At 58.1% G+C, this 12,590-nt stretch overlaps 1 protein-coding gene and 1 long non-coding RNA gene across 2 annotated transcripts in view; one reads left to right on the top strand and one right to left on the bottom strand.

Annotated features, from left to right (window-relative positions):
- WNT3A (Wnt family member 3A) overlaps positions 1 to 12,590 on the top strand; it is a 40,980-nt gene that overhangs the window by 21,898 nt on the left and 6,492 nt on the right. The window lies entirely within an intron of this gene.
- On the bottom strand, positions 7,748 to 9,168 carry LOC121100827. The gene is made up of 2 exons (XR_005832622.1): positions 8,569 to 9,168; positions 7,748 to 7,966 (listed from the first exon to the last, which is right to left on the bottom strand). It is a non-coding gene; the product is annotated as an uncharacterized LOC121100827 (long non-coding RNA).

Genomic DNA, 12,590 nt, shown 5'->3' with positions numbered 1-12,590 from the left:
GAAGAAGGGAGGATGCCTTGGAACCACTGTGCTGTCCAAGGATCCTGGCCCATTTCCATGCACACCCCCCCCCGGGATACACAGACCTGCCTTGGAGACCCCTGGGGTGCAGCATTGCCCTCCCCGGCCACAAGCTCCATCCTTTCCCTGTATGTTCATACATTGGGCTGCATTCTCAGAGCCAAACCTGCAACCATGCTCAGACATGCCTGCAAGCTCCCCAGTCAGGGTGGCCTCCAGGGGCCCTTGGCCTCTGCACCCACTCCCTGCTGCTCTGCCCTTCTGCATCACCACCACCCCCTCCCCGGGCCCACACCCCATCTGGTTCAGACGTTGCTGCTGCACGCAGACCTTCCTGCCCACCCAGAGCTGCCTGCCTCTGCACCGTGTCCTCACTGCTCCCTGAAGTCTGAAACTGGCTCAGTCCCTGCAATCTTCATTCTCTCCAGCTCCACCTTTTCTTTCAGCCTTCTGCCCAGGCCCCCAGAGCTGTTCCAAGTTTCCTGACTCTGTCCCCACCATCACTCTCCCAGGACAAGCACCAGGCCCTGCAGGGTGCCCTCCAGTCACACACAGCAGGTGCAAGCAGGTGCACAGCAGGTGCTCATGCAGCACGAATGCAAGGCAGCTGCGAGGGCAGTGCCAAGGATCTGCTCTGGCACATAGCTGGTGCGTCAGAAGGAGGCACTGAGCAGGTGGGCAGGTGGGCTTCCCAGGGGGGGTGGCACCTGAGCTGGATCGCTAAAGTTCTTCTCTCTTTCTTTAGAACACGTTCACAGTGCTTTCTGCGGCTATGCTAAGTGTTTTCCACACAGCAGGAACTTGAATCCGAACACCCCTCCAACAAACTGCTGGTCTGTTTGCAAGTGAGGGTACTGAGGAGTGGTGCAGGGGTCAGGCCGGGACTCCTGTATGGGGCTGTGTAGGCTGCTGAGAATACCTGACAGGGGTCTGAGAGGAGAGCAGAGCTCTCTGCTGGGGACAGCAGGCCCTCCAGTGCCCAGGAAGTAAGCACCCAAGGAGCAGACAAGCCCCTGGCTTCTGGGCTGTGGTCCCAGGAAGCTCCCATCCTCCCCTGCACTGCCTTGTTCCTTAAAAGTCTGTGTCCTGGCCCCTCTTCTGCAAAATGTCCGCTTATACCTATGTCCTCCGTGTCCCCTCCCCATGTCCCCTCCTCATGTCCACCCCCCATAACCCCCATGACCTGCATGTTCACTCCCCATGTCCACTCCCCTCTGTTCCCCTCCCCCAAGTCCACTCCTCACATCCACCTCCCCATGACCCCCATGTCTCCTTCCCATGTCCACGCTCCTTTCTCTGCCCTTTGCTCCCTCTGCCCCTCCTGTCTACCCCCTCTCCCCCCACCCTTCTCCCATTTCTGGGATGAAAATTGTCTCAACCCCCAGGCCCTCAGCACTTGGCTTTAATGGAAAGAGAAAGCCCCCTCTCCCCCTTGCCTGCTGCAGGGCTGAGAAATGGCGGAATTCATTGTGGCCAAAAAGCTGAATGGCCCTCGAGGAAGGAGCCGCCAGGTGCCCCAGAGAGAAGCCAGCTCTGGGAGGCCATTGTAGAGGCCCCAGCCTGCCCGCCTGGCCGCGCCTGTGGTAATCAATCTGATTGGATTAGGGTCAGGGCGACCCTAATCGTGTCAGAGGTCACCCAGGCTTTGTGGCAGGGTCCACGGGGCGCCTGGCCACCCCTGCTGAGGCGGCCTCTTGAACAGGGCTTAATGCCGCCCAGCCAGCTGAAGAGAGGGGCCCAGCCCTGTGTGGACGTGTGCGAGCGTGTGCATGTGTGTGTGAGCACGTGTGTGTGTGGGGGGGTGGCTGGGGGCTGGGTCATCACTCAGACCTCCGGAAGCTGCCGGTGCAGAACGTGGGGTTGGGCACTAGAAGTGAGCCCAGGCTGGGAAGAACTGCTCCCTGCCCTTGCTTCAGAAGGCAGCAGGCCCGTGTAACTTGCGTCGTGGGGCAGAAAGCATTTGAAGAATTTTGAGTGTGTGGCAGCTATCTGTCCCTTCAGGCAGGCCCCCAGGCACCTGAAGGGCCTGCTTTCCCTGAGAGCTGGCCAACACCTCCTCTTGACCCCCAGGGAGGTGAGGGGGTGGGGAAGACACAGGGCAGACAAGGCTGATCCCAAGGCTCAGTGCCCCAGCAGACAGGCCCACTGCCATCCTGGAGGAGGCCCAAGCAGAACGTGCCACTGAGAGAGCTCAGTGGCCACCATGGCCCAGGTCCAGGCCAGCAGTCTCTGGGGCAGCATGTAACTGCAAGAAGAAGGGAGCAGGAGCCTTGGTGCCTCTTTCCCCCAGCACCCCAGCCCTTCAGGGCACAGGTGTGGCGCGGCCAGGGCACTGGCCCACAGCCTGCATTGTCCACTCACTCAGAAGCCCAGTGCAACAGGGCTATACTCCCCTGGCTACCCTGGGGTCTCAGGGCCAAGGGGACGCCAGGCCTGTCCCTCTGCGTCAGGGAGCAGGTGTCCCCAGCAGTATATGGGGAGGGGGTGTCACTGCCCATGCCGAGAGATGGGCTGGCCCTCGCCTGGGGTCAACACCTGGACCTCACCCGGTAGGCAGCTGAGTTGGCTACGGAGGGGGGCGGGGGAGAGCCGACCCTCTCAGCATCGGTCCTGGTGGGTACTGCAGGGCTCCGGAAGCCTCTGGGGCGGGGTCCACAGGTGTCAATCAAGTTTTCAGCAAGGGTGTGCCCTCCCCCAGATGGTGTCCTTCCTTGCACACCCCTGCCGCTGTCCTCGGTCAGTCTCCTCCAGGGCCCGCGCTGCTGCGGAGGTGGTAGGGCGCGTCTCCACCCGGCGCCTCCTGGAGGAGCCCGTCCCCGCGGTCAGGCTCCAGGGGGTGGTCTGTCGGCCGCCCTGTGTGTCCCAGCCAGCGCACAGGCACGGGCTGGGGCAGGCCGGCCAGGACAGCACAAGCCACAAGCCGCCGGGCTCAGGAGGGGCCGCGGAGGAGATGCAGGCCAGGGGGGAAGCGGCGTCCCGAATCCAGGTTGCGACCCCTGACCCCCATCGGAAAGTGTTTCGGTTCCCGGTGGCTGGGGGGCTCGGCCGGTCTCCACGGCCTCCCCTGTATATCATTAACTCTGCCCAGCAGGGGGGGGTGTAGAGGAGCCAGGAGAGACCCCGGCGACACCCCGCCGCGCCCGGCTCGGAACACAATGTCCCCACGACGAGGACAAGATTAAGCACAAGGGAAAGTGAAATGCTGCGGGCGATTCACACGCCCTCGGGAGAGCAGTGTTCAAGCGTGTGAATAGCGCGCTCCCCTCGCGCCGCCGGCCCCTCGGCCGCGCATACCTCCCGGTTGCTATGACTGGCTTGCTATGGCCTAATCGCCGACGAGGGGGAAATTCATATAAAATATCGCGGGCCATTGTGGGCCTAACGCGGCGTGACAGTGCCTCACAAAGCCAGATTCATTAGCCCCAGCAGGTAATCAGGACGCCGGCCGCGCCGCCGGCCGGGCGGTGTCAGGGGCCGCGGCCACAGTGGGGCGCGGGCCGCATTCCGCTCTCAGGTGGCTCCTCCTTTGTGCGGGACGCGGCCGGGGGTTAACGAATGCCGCCGCAACAGCCCCTCCCGGACGCTGCCCGCTCCAGGACCAAGGAAGGTGGGCGTCGTCGCAGGGGCGGAACCTGCTGGCCCAGGCCTCTGGCCGTCCTCCTGGTCGTCTGGCCGCTGGGCAGAGCCCGGGTCCCCGCTCAGTGTTGGGGCATCAGTGGGCGGAGGAGGCGCCAACTTACAGAATGTTCAGGAAGAGCCTTCCAGGTCTCACTGGCTGGAGGGAGGGAGGTGGGAGCGTCTGCTGGCCTCTCCACCCGCACAGGTGCTGCAAGACCTGCTTGTCTGTGCCCCTCCCCCACTTCTGCATCCTCCCTCCTTCCACCCCTCACCTGCCGGGTGGGCAGTGTCCTGGGAGACCTCAGAGACGGAGAGACCACCTTGTTGTCTGGGTCGTGTGTATGCTGGGGATGCTGCATGGTGAAAGCAGTGGGCAGGAGCAGAGAAGCCTGGGGACTTGGTATCCCCAGGAGCCCAGGCTCCTGGAAAGCCCACCCAGCTGTGGGCACTGCAACTACCAAAATGAGCGTGCTTTTTACTCAGAGCACCAGGAGGACTCAGAGGGTCCAGGCTGGCAGGGCTGGCCTGTAGGACGGGGGATTCACCCCCGCACACCTGGTGGGAGGGAAGCCGCAGCAAGCCGTGCTCAGCCAACCTCCTTGCAAGGTGGTGGGGTGGTGGGGCTGCAGACTGGGAACTCCTGCCCTGGCCAGGGCGCTGTGCTTGCAGGCAATGCCATGGGGGGGCTCCACAGAGGCACGAGAGCATGCACCCCACCCCGCTGCACCCCCTCTGCAGACCTATGGGCTGCACCAACCTCAATGCCATGGAGGTCTTGCCCCAAGGTCAGCACTGCCCAGAGGTGAGACAGAGCCTGGAGTCCCAGGACACCTTCCGGAGGCAAGGTCAGCTGAGAAGGAGAGCCCTTCCTCTGCCACTGGGTCAGCCAAGGAAAGGTTTTGATAGGTAGGACCTGCAATTCTCAGGGGAGCTCGCACCTTACCCTGCCCTGGGCCTATGTCTCTGCCTCCCACCAGCTGACTGGAGGCGGGGCCCCTAAGTCCTAAAGGCTGGTGACCGGGGGCCAGCCTTTGTGTAAGGGCCAGACAAAAGGTCTGCAGTCCATTGCAGGAAGGAGGGGATGTCAGAGATCCCCCAAGGTAGCCCCCATGTCCCTCTGATGTGGAGATTTCAGAGCCCCCCATATTAACCTCTCTATGTCCTTCTGATGGAGAGAGGAATCCTTCTGATTAGGGAGGTGTCAGATCCCCCACATTAACCCCTTCAATCACTCTGATGGAGGAGGTGACAGAGCCCCCCATATTAGTCCCCTGATATTCCTCTGATGGGGAGAGTGTGTCAGAAATCCCCCAAGCTAGCCTACACATGTCACTTGGAGGGGAAGGTGTCAGAGCTTTCCATATTAGCCCCACAGGTCCCTCTGATGGGGAAAGTGTCAGAGATTCCCCATATCAGCCCCTCCATGTCTGTCTGATGGAGGATTTATCAAAACCCTCCATGCTACCACCCCCATACATTCATCTTAAGGAGGTGGTAAAGGAGACCCCCCCCCCATGCTCCCTCCTCTCGCCTGGCTGGGTAACATTTGGGGGCCTCCTTCCACAGGCCTGCTTGGTCTGGCCACCATCTTGAGGAGGGGGACAGGTCTGTGAGTCATTGTGCCCTGGGCTATTATAGAGCCCAGGGTTCATCCCAGGATTGCATCAGAATCACCTGGGGACCCTTTAGAGAAATGGGTGTCCCGCCAAGAACTATGGCCCCAGGGCCCAGCATGTGTGTTCAGTGATACACTGCCCAGGGTGACTGCTGCTGGAGCGGCCTCTAGCCCTCCCCCATGCAGAGCTTCTAGAGGGGTCCACCCAGGCAGGCAGAATGTCACAGGAACTCCATCTTATTGATCAGTGGTCACATCAGAACCACAGCCCCCTTCCAGGAACTTCTGCTCCCAGAAGTCACCCGTGTTTCTTGGAAAGGCCACTCCAGCACCCCCTTAGTCTCATCCCAGGAGTATATGTCCCTATCCTTGTCATCCAGTGCGATCCCCCACAGTCTTCCCTCAGGAGAGGACAGGTGAGCCCAGCTACCTGAAGTCTACAGGCACCAGAAAGACCTGGTGGGGGTGCGGGAGCCTTGCCCCAGGCCCTGTCTGGGCTCAGCATCCACTGCTGTGGGCAGCAGTACATCAATTGGCTGGGGCTGAGGGACCCTGCAGGACCCATGCCAGTGCTAGGCAGGGAGGAGTGCCCCTCTTCCTGTCTGGGCCAGTTCTCTCAGCAGTGATGAAAGCACTTGGCAGACTCAAGGCAGGGGGACATATTGGTCCCTGCTGAAACAGCTTCCGGGGCAACCTCTCTGCAGGAAGGTCAGCTCCAGAGCAGAGGCTGCAGCCTTCTTGTCCACTGAGAGCACAGTCAGTGCTCAATTACCAGTTGCCAATTGCCAACTTCATGGTGAAGCGTGAAAGATGAACTTTCTTCAACACAAAGTACCCTGGAAACATATCTTTTTGTGTGTGTTAAAAGGTTTTTTTTTTCCTGAAATTATGATAGTTATTTTTTATATGTCTTACTCTCCCAGAAAAAAAGTAAAAGTAACAACACTTGGTGATCCTAATTTAGTCCTCAAACGATCTCTGGTACTTGACAAGACCGTGAAATTTGAATCTGGAAGCAAGAATTTGTTAAGGCCTCTCTAATTTGAAGTTCTGAAACTTTGCTAAGGAGGCAAAGTTACTGCTGAAGCCCATTTCATGGGTGACACCTAAGTTTCCACAGCCTAGTTGCGATGGAACACTGTGGGGCTTCTCTCCCTGCCCTCTGCCAGACAGCTAGCTCTCACCACATAGGACTCCCTCAGCTGTCCCAGACTTTACTCATCCATCTACCCATCCAAAAATCAATCCATCCATCCATCCATCCATCCATCCATCCATCCATCCATCCACCCATTGTCCATTCCCCATATATCCCCACCTATCCATCCACCCACTCACCCATCCATCCATCTACACATTCATCTATCCACCATGCATCATCCATTGATCCATTTATCCACCCACCCATCCACCCACCCATCCATACATCCATATATACATTTATCCACCCATCTACCCATGTTCCACCATCTATCCATCCATCCACCCATCCGTCCATCCATTCCCCCATCCATCATCTATCCATCCACATCCCCATCTACCCACCATCCAGCATCCATCCATCCATCCATCAATCCATCCACCCATCCATGTACCCACCCACCCACACACCCATCCATCTACCCACACATCCACCCACCCACTCACCCACCCAATCAGCCAGCCAACCAGCCACTCACCCATCCATCCCTCTCAATCCTGCCCCAGAGTTCACATTGGCAAACTTCATTGTGTGCCATTATTTTCCCTACTCTATATCTCAGGATCTGTAAGGCTGGTGACTTTGCACAGTTCAAAGCCAAGAACCGGATTCACAACAGCAGAGCCTCTCACTAAAGGCAGGATTCCCCTGGTTCACCCTCCTCCTTTCCAGTGCAAGGGTTCTCTCCACTGGAGAACGGGTCATCCAGCTTCTCCTTAATTAACAATTGGATGGGTAGGTAGTTTTTTCAACTTTCAAAAACCTGGGTTGTTAGAAATTTCATCAGATAGAGCAGCAATCCATTTTCTTGCAGATTTCTTACCTAGGTTCTTGAGAATGGATACCTTACATCTTGCCCACCTCATATTCTTAGTTCTGAGCCTAGTGTGTAGCTCCTTATAGACTCTAAGATCCTGGATGGATGGATGGATGGATGGATGGATGGATGGATGGTTTGATGGATGGATAAATGGACAGTGGGTGGATAAATGGATGGTAGATGGATAAATGGTGGATGGATGCAAGGATAAGTGGAAAGATGGTAGTTGAATGGAAAGAGGAATAGATCATTGATACTTCACAGGAACTCAGTAAATAATTGGTAATGAAACAATGTCAAGTTTCTGGCAAAGATGGTGTTCCCCATGGAAGATGCTTAACTCACAGAATGACTTTGTCACTGAATTCCCTTTCTTCTTCCTTTTCCCAGCCCCGACCTCAATTCTGAAATTGTGACAGTCATTTTCCATAGGTCTTATCCTCTCACAGAAAGTGACAACACTTGGCAGTCCTAGTTCAGTCCTCAAATGATCTCTGGTACTCAACAAGCCTGTGAAATCCAAGTCTGGAAACAAGATTGGTCTAGTTCTGGAGTGCTGAGGCTCAAGGAGGCAAAGCCCATCTCATAGGTGTGAAGAAGCATCCTGGGGCCAGCAGAGCCGTCCTGAGCAGCTCCCAAGGCTCGGGCTGACTCCGTCCCAGGGGCCCGTGTGCCCTCCTCCTCTCTTGACCTGCTGGAGCACATTGCAGGTGATGGGGACAGAGGTGTCTCCAATCTCATTGCAAAGATGTGATTCCCTTCCCACGGTGTGATGGCTCCCCTCCCACTCCATAGCTGCCTCTGTTGTGTAAACAGAAGCAGAAACCTCTGACAAAGCTGCTGTCGGTGGCTAAGAACTTCGCTGTGGCTGGGGCGGCTGCCAGGGCTCCAGACCCTGGTCTGAGTCCTCACTGTGCCCTCCCCACCCACGGCCTCAGGGGTGCCCTGTCCCACTTCCTCCAAAGCGTGAGGCTGTGTCAGATCATGACCTTCTGGTTTCAAACCCCTGTGGAAATCTGATAAAAGCAATGGGTTCTCTATCCAAAACACACACATACACACACCCCGAAGTTTTCTGGCATGCCCTGTGATTCCTGCCCACAGTGAAGCCTGTCCAGAGACCCCTGGATCAGAAGCCCCACTACTGTGGGTGTCACCTGGACACACTGGGCTCTTCCTTCTGCATGGCCTCAGCATGCATTTAAAAAGAACTGTGGACGTACAGAAACATCACAGGAACAGTGCCCACAGTGTCCACATCCCCTCCCAGACCTCCCAGGGCTGACAACCCACCAGTCTAGCAGCATCCATCAGAACAAATACCCATCCATGTTAGCTGAACTCCAGACTATCCCCGGATTTCACCCGTTTTTCCAGCTGTCCGGGATCCCATCTTAGGTCCATCTGGTCCTTGCTCTTCATGCCCTGGAGGAGCTTGGTCAGGCCTCCTGGGTTTGTCTGAAGTTTCCTGATTCTTTGGTGAGAAGGCCTCCACGGGTGTCTCTGGAGCATCTGCTCAAGGGGTGCTTGGTGTCCATTGCCTGCTTGCTGGGGTGCCCACAGCCCTGACCCCTCCGGCAAGGTGGGGCGGGCCAGGCGTCTTCAATGCCAGGACACAGCCTTCCCAAACTGTGTGGAGGCCGTGTCTTCCATTTTAAACAGACTTTCTTTGCCAGAGCAAACCGTCGCACGCTTTTCTGGCTGCCGGTCTCGTGGCCTCTCCTCAGAGGCTTCTTTTCCTTTGGAGCAAGTTGAGGGTGGGCTACAAGCTGTCCTCAGCCTTCGGGACTTCATGTGTGATGAGTGTTTTCCTCATTGGGCAGAAGGGGAGATTGAGGCCCACAGGGGAGGGAGGCCTGAGCAGGGTCACACGGACAGCTGGTGACAGAGCAGGGAAAGACTGACTTCTTCTTCCTCCAAGTTCAAGGGGGACCCCTCCCCCTCCAGCCCTGAGCACGCCCTTCCCCTCGAGTATGTCTGGCAGCCTGGCCTGAGCCTGATAAGCAGCCAAGCCCTTGTTCGGGGAAGGGGCAAGGCCCCAGGCTTGCTGGCTCTTCCCTTATCTCAGGAGGGGAGGCGGGCAGAGGAAGAGGCAGTCTCCTCCAGTAGGAGTGATTCTGGCCCCCCGGGCCGGGGTCGGGCACTCAGGGCCTGGAGCAGGGCCACTGGGAGCCTCAGCCAGCTGGAAGCAGCCAGAGGGTGCAGCAGGGAAGGGCACCGGGTGTGTGCACTGGGTTCCAGGAGAGCCCAGGACATGCCGGCCTGCCCCAGGAGCCTGCAGGCCCCTACACGGGGTGCAGGGGAGGCCACAGGCCGAGGCTCTTGCAGAGTAAGCAAGCAAGGAGCCAAGCCCACCCTCTGGGGAGAACATTCTCTTGGGAAGACAAAATAAAGGCGTGACTCTGCTGGAGGGAGGGACAGAAGGACAAGGGGTCCATGTCCAGGGCACACTGGGATTTATTCACGGAGACCTTAGACCCGCAGAAGGCAGCTCCTGCCTGCCTGGGAACTGATGGGTTGTGTTACAGACGCAAAGTGAGGCAAGGGCATCCCGCATCTGGGGGAGTGGCTGCCTGGCTGCCTTTGGGAAGGGGGACAGTGAAGGTTGCTGAGCGGGGAGGGGTGAAGAGCCAGCCCCTGGAAACGAAAGATGAACAAGGCACAGTCCCCGCCTCAGGGAGCTTCCAGGCTGAGGAGGGGACAAATCAGGAGTGGACGGAGGCGAGAGCTTCCTGGGCCAGGCACTGACCACACCCAGACGGCATGACCACCCCAGCCTGAAGAGCAGACAGGGGACACGGCAGGTGCACATGACCAGCGGAGCAGCTGGAAATCGCCCCCGGGGAGGACGGGGGCTGAGTGTGGCTGGAGGCCAGGGAGCAGCTGCCAGAGCTGGGAGGGCAGCAGGTGGGGCAAGCCTGTGTGCAGGTCAAGCAAGGACACAACCCCAAACCTCAGAAGGGACTAGGCAGGGCTAGGTGGTCATGAAAAGAAGGGCTGTGCCCTTAGCCCATGTGTGTACATATCAGTGCGCTCGTGTTTGTGTATGTGCACACGTCTCTGCATGTGCATTGGCCATGCACATGTGTGCGTGCGTGTTTGTGAGGACGCGTGTGTGCACAGACATGTGGCACACGCATGTGGATGGGGGACCTGCAGGCTGGGGCTGAGGGCTCCCTGCAGGAGCCTCCGACGGTGCAGGCGACAGGTGCTGAGGGCTGAACTCATGGGAAGGCCTGGGGGGAGGGGGAGGCACGGATGGTAAATGTGCGTTTTTCAGTGACAGGTGTTTCGGGTGTTGAGTGAGTCTGAGTGTGTGCCTGCTGATGGCTGGAACCCGTCTTGCAGTCCCCTGCCTCTACCTGCCTGGGCTTTGGGGCATGCAAGCTTGGGAAGGGGTGCGGAGCAGTCCACAGCCTCTGCTTGCAGCCTCTGCTCGCTCCCCAGGATGAGACCTACCCGCTCATCCCCCTCCCAAGACAAAATCCCCCTGGGCACTGATGTGGGTGGGGAGGCGGCTGCACCCCATGATGGGAGACATTGGGAGCCCCGGCACTGTCCAGGCCTGCTGCCCAGCAGGAACATGGGGACATGCAGGGCACCCCTCCATGCCCAGCATGGAAGGCCCGGTCAGGCCCATCCTCACATCTCTCCTGCTCCCTTCTCCCTCCTACCAACCTGAGAAAGGAGGGTTGCCGGTCCCACCTCATGACAGCAGCAGAGACATCCAAGGGTACATCAGCCATCAGCCACCAAGCCCCAGGCCTGCTCAGCTCCACAGCCCATGGTTTTTCACCTCAGTTTTTAAATTCCTGCTAATCAGCCCGTAAGCTCCATGAGGCCATCACGCTCCCTCCTGCAGAACCTGGCAAAGAGCAGGTGCTCCAAATGCACATGTGGAGGAATGAGAGTTCCATCTGCTCACACAGAGTAGCCCCATGCCCTCGCCTTCCACCCACAGGGATCGTTGCTGGGTACCCTTGCTGCAAGGCTTGCACAGACCCGGGAGGCATGGTGCACTCATGTGGTCTGAGGAAGCCTGGCTGGGGACCAAGTGTCTGCAGGGCCTCTGCAAAGCCCCCACATGCCCTGTGCTTCTGGGCCTCCCTCAATGCCTCCCACATGCCTCTGTCCACTCCGGGTCAGCCTCATCAGCTCCTTCTCAAGCTCCAGCCCTCCTCCACTGCACTTCTGGAAAACCACCTCCCCAGACTCAGTTTCCCCTTGTGTGGAAGGAGAGGCTGCATTTGGGGGCCTGGGCAGCCTCAAAACCAGCCCTCGGGGTCAGTAGCAGCTTGGATGCTGAGGCCCTCGGTGTCTCCAGGCCCAAGAGAAGGGGGCCAGCACAGAGTAAAGTGTGCCGTGGGGGCCACTGGTCTTGAGCAGGGTCCAGAAGAGGTGGCCCTTCCTGGAGTTAGGGGTGGAGGAGGGGAAAGAGTGCAGGCAGAGTGAGAGGTGCAGGTGGGTAGTGTGTGGGCCAGGAACTGCCACCCAAACAGGCCATTAGGCTGCCGGAAGTTTCGGCTTGGACTTCCGGGTTGGGGGGTCTCCACCCTGGGCTGTTGGGGCCCAAGGTTTTATTTTTTATCTGCCTTCTCTCAGTAGATGATTTTGAGATCCATCCATGCTCTTTATTCTGTTTCTGCTAGACAGAATCCATTTTACTTTTGTCAGTGAGCTATGACCGCCCATAACGTTTAGTTTCAGGTGTGCGACATAACGATTCGGTAGACACGTGCACTACAAGACGACCACCGCAGTCAGTCTGGTTGACACACAGCACACCCCACGGCTACTGTTGTGTTTCTCGTGACGGGAGTTGGAAGACCTATCCTCCTAGCAGCCCTCAAACACACAGGACAGATTGGTTAGCAGAAGTCACCACACTGCGCATCACGTCCCCACGACTGACTTACTTCAGGCCACAGATTTTTATCGGTTGACCTGTTGGTGGACATTTGGGAACCTCCAGACGGGGGTTCTTACAAATACAGTAGCCGTGATTTTTGCTTCCCGGTCCCTGCGAGGACGTGAGTTTCCTCCCGGGTACATACCTAGCTGAATGGCCCGGTCACATGGCAGGTATCTGATTTTAAGAAGCTGTCAAACCACTTTCCAAGAAGCAGTACAATTTCCTTGCCCCCAGCCGTGTTCGGGGTTCAGATTCTGTCCATCGTGGCCAGCACTGGCCAGGATCTGACCTCGGATTGCAGGGATCCCTGTGGTTCCTCACGGGGAGTGATGGCCAGTACCGCTCCTTGGGCTGGTTGGCCCTCCAAGTACTTCCTCCTGGTACCCGCCCTCCTCCTTGGGTC

The sequence above is a fragment of the Ursus maritimus genome, unplaced genomic scaffold (genome assembly GCF_017311325.1).
Source record: "Ursus maritimus isolate PB19 unplaced genomic scaffold, ASM1731132v1 scaffold_5, whole genome shotgun sequence".
Classification (NCBI taxonomy): domain Eukaryota; kingdom Metazoa; phylum Chordata; class Mammalia; order Carnivora; family Ursidae; genus Ursus; species Ursus maritimus.
This window is presented reverse-complemented; position numbering and strand designations above follow the sequence as displayed.